Consider the following 4,462-nt stretch of genomic DNA (forward strand, 5'->3'; position numbering starts at 1 on the left):
TTTCACAATGTCCAGCGGCTGATATAATGAATTTAGGGGGAGTTTGCATGAGAAACATGATTCTCAGGATATTCCTAAGAATTAATGATTTATGTATAATATTTTATCATGAGATAGGGTCATTAAATATGCTGTTTTACAATTTCCAGCAATTTAGGGGGATTTTAACATGATTCCCAGGATATTCCTAAGAATTAACGATCTACGTATAATATTTAAATAAAATTTTCTCTCCACTAAAAAAAAAATTGAATTCTTATTTCCTTCCATAAAAATATTTTTACAAAAAAGTAAGCTAAAATTGATTGTCAAGAATTATAATTTCTTGAAATTTTTTTTATTAATTACATAACAAATGAGAAGCATAAAATTTTTCACTTCAAGATTGTTGCAAACACTCATTTCATTAGACTTTGGATCCTACTACAATTGTAGGTCCTTCCCTTTAATCCTCTGCTGTCACTCTTTGACATCTGTTATGTTGGTCTCTGGTAATAGCAAAATCTCTACACTTGCCCGCATTAAAAAGCTTGCATCTCGAACATGTCAAATTTACTGCACGTGGCAATGACAGTGTTGAGCCCTTTTCAAACTGTCACGTGTTAAATACTTTGGTCCTTATACAATGTAAAGTGGACAGAAGAAGGAAACAAGTCCTCTGCATATCTAATACTAGCCTCTCCAGTTTGAGAATAGAGAACCGTAAAGAATATTTGGAAATTGTGCTTTTTATTCCGAATCTTAGTTCTTTCCAATGCAATTTTTCTCCACCACATGCAATTTTTCTCTTCTCGAAGAAGTATACGTTGACCTTGACCTCTTCTTCTCGACAAATAATGCTCTCATGACATGGCTACAAGTGCTTTCCAATGTAAAAAATATTGACATTCTCGTTGGCAAGTCATGATATTTTTTTTTGCCAGTGCTCAATCTAGCATTTGAAAATATATATCCATTTTAATTATGTCTCTTACTGGCCAGTGGCCACTCTAATTGTGTAGGATGTCGTATATCTTTCTTCAATGACACCTCAACCTCCGTGCTTTTGTTAGATTGGAGTTATTGAAATTGGAAGTGAAGAACTCATATGAAATTATATCTGATGAGAAAGTAAACAGATTTGTCGATTACGTGCTTCAAAATAATCCAATGGCCAGAGTTGATAAAATAATAAAATCATATCCATGGTTAACTCTTTAAGTAGAGAATAAATCAATCACACCAAACCAAATCAATAAATGGTAGTAACGATGTCACATAATAATAGAGATAAAAAATAACGATTTCATTTTCTTGAGGAAGAAAACCAAAGAACATTTTTTATAATGACTAAAATTAAGACTCACTCATTTTATAGAGACTAAAAGTATATCAAGTTTTTTTTATTTTTTATTTTTGTAATAAACAGGGCTAACGCCCAACAGAAGAAAATTACACATGAATAATATGTGAAGTCAACTCCTATAATATTTAAGCCATGTTTTATTAGTACGATTATAAGGTTAAGTATTTGTTATCCATATTTTACTATTACGATTTTAAGGTAAGTATGATCACATGTTCCTATGGACTTCTTATTGCACAATGTCTCTATCAACCCAGTTCCACAACAAGCCTTCCTTGCTTCAAAAAATCCTGTGATAACATAACACAATGCATGCCGCACATGGGAAACAAATTAACAATCCTAGTTCATAATCCATTAGATGATTAGTTCAGTTCACTAGCCATAACATAATTAAAAATTGGACAAAGCAAGAATGCAGTTTCTTAAGTACTATTAGTATTGTTTTTAAATCAGAATTGGAATTCAGTCCAGTAATAATTAATGATCATTTGATCTTTGATGCAAACTTTTATTAAAAGCACCTACAGAACCGTATCTAAATTTTATCTAGATTCTGTACCATTTTCAGAAGGCTTGGTGACCAAGTCATAGAGGGGTTGGTAGATATCAAAGACAACCAAATTGAGGCCTGGAAGCATATTTTTCAAGTTCTGAGATGTGGTGTTGATCTTTTCATTGAAGTTAATTGCATCACTGTTTAAACTTGTCACACATTCGTTGGTATGAGCTCCAAAGAGAGTGATGGCTCCAGGCAGGTAGCCTATTGGAGGTAATGTTGTCACACCAATCCTCCTTGCTCCCAATGCATATAAACTCTATCAAAGCCAAGATTAGAAATGCAAATCAAAATCAGCAAAGGCAAAGGCAAATAACTTCTCTTTTTCTTTTTGGTAATATTCAATCAATGGTATATAAACTTCTAGGGCAAGATGTCAAGGTTCAGAAAGGCGTGCCTGAATGAAACTGGAATAGCATCGCAAGAGAATGTCTGAGAATTGATCAGTTGTATAAAGCTTGCTAAGCAGAGGATTTATGTAGTAGTTCTGAACAAAATCACTGGTCCCAGCACTAATAAGATATATAGCATCAGATATAATTGACAATTTGGTCTGGCACTCTTTGTAGTATTCCAGCTGCTTGCTCAACGGAATTGAATTCTACACACACAAAAGAAAAACACACAACAGCACTTACCAATTATATGATGTTAAAAAAGAAAGAAGAAAAAAAATGAGTTTTAGACTTTTAAATGTATTTACATATAGATTGGATGTCAATTCAAAGTAACCAGCAGAAGCTGAGGCAAGTTGGCACCATTCAAAAGGTTCTTTCCTTTGGTCTTTAAGTTGAGGTAGGCTGGTTGATAAGAGGTAAATCCAATGATTTCAGCTGCAGTGAATGAATTAATGAAACAAAGATCAAATCCAAGTTTAAAAAAAAAATGCAAGTAATAGGGACATTAGGGAAAAGATATTTAGTTAAATGGGAATTTTGAGGAAAAAGAAAAGGTACCAATGAAGTCTGTTGCAAGCTTTCCATTGCAGAACCTTCCTGTGCGATACTGATTCTCAAAGTCTCTTCCATAAGGAGGGAAGTTTGCTTTAACAATAGTCAATTGGTGGTTATTATTGCCCACATCAACAATTGAGTCCCCAAATGTGAACATTGCAGGGACTAGAGGCTGCCCATTAGTCACATTGAGAAACACAGCAAGAAGCAAAGAAGCCAAGAAAGACCTTGAATACCCCATTCTTTTCAATTCCTCTTCAGCAATGAGCTTCTTGTTGTTCATGCAAAAAGACACAATAGAGAAAGTAGACTCTGAAGAAGTTTGGGGAACTAATAATCTGACATAAGTTTTTTGCTTTGAATCTGATGCATACAGTATAGTTGGTTTGGCAAGGCTGCATTTCCAAGAATTTCATTAATATTTCAACTTAAATATAAGATATTGAACTGTACCAACATAAGTCAATACAGAAAATATCTGTCCAGTGTCCACATTACTGTAACTTCAAAAACACTATGTGAGTTGTTGCTGATCAAAAAAACTATTTGAGTTCTTAATTTGAGAATTTGAAAAAAGGTCTTGCATGCTTGGTTAATGCTACCAAAGTTTACTGTTGAGATGGGACTCCCTCAGTTCCAGAATATTGACATTTTAGAAGAAAAAAAATCATTCCAAAATATATGTCATTTTACAAAATCAATATTATATTAAATATTTTTTTCTAAGACTACCCTTAATAAATACTTAGTGAGAGAATAGTGTATAGGAAGAGTAAATAAGTCATTAATTAGAGAGATAAAGGATATATTAAAAAGTTATCTAATGTTTTATTTGAAATTCAACAAATTAATTATATTTATTAATATTTGTGCCAAAACCTTAAACTTTATATATTTCGGAATGGAGGGAGTATTATTTAGGTGGCAACATGGCATTTAACTTTCCTAGCTGTATCCACTTAATATTTCTCAATCTTGAGGAAATATTAACTCATTCTCAATTCTCAGATGAAATCACATGCATGTCTTGAGCTAAGGCCTATTAATTGGAATCAGAGAGAGCCACAAGGAGTGAGAGCACAGTAAGGCTTGAATCTGAGTGTATTTTTCAGCATATACTAAAAACATGTAGAGGCAAATAAATAGTAGTAAATGTCTACTTCTTAGTCAGTTCTCTGTATTCACCAAACCAAAAACATGACAGAATATTATAATAGAAATAATGGATGTTTGTTAGTACTACTTACCAGTAAGTACAAGAATTGGACTATTGACACACGATGTCTTCAACTATCCCAGGATCCTAACTTACTACTTTTCAACCATACTACCAAATGTATACAACAGGACACAAATGAACTCAACTAAGAACATGTATAGAGAAAACAAAAGGAAAAGAAAGAAGAAATTAGAAAGAATACTGAAAGGGACGTAGTAGTAACTTGTATTTGGACGTATTAATGTGGTTGGTGACCACTTAGGTTTTGTATTGCGTGCCTTCTTTACTAAAGTGGCAGCACCACTTCGATCACAACCTTCTTCTGCCACGCATCTGTTCACACAGCACTAATGTAGAGCCTTTTAGGTGTCTTTTCCTCACTTAAA

At 33.2% G+C, this 4,462-nt stretch overlaps 1 pseudogene; it reads right to left on the reverse strand.

Moving 5' to 3' along the window:
• Nucleotides 1-370: 370 nt before the first annotated feature.
• Nucleotides 371-4,462, reverse strand: LOC100805785 (GDSL esterase/lipase At5g22810-like; annotated as a pseudogene).

Source organism: Glycine max, chromosome 12 (genome assembly GCF_000004515.6).
Source record: "Glycine max cultivar Williams 82 chromosome 12, Glycine_max_v4.0, whole genome shotgun sequence".
NCBI classification, from domain to species: Eukaryota; Viridiplantae; Streptophyta; class Magnoliopsida; order Fabales; family Fabaceae; genus Glycine; species Glycine max.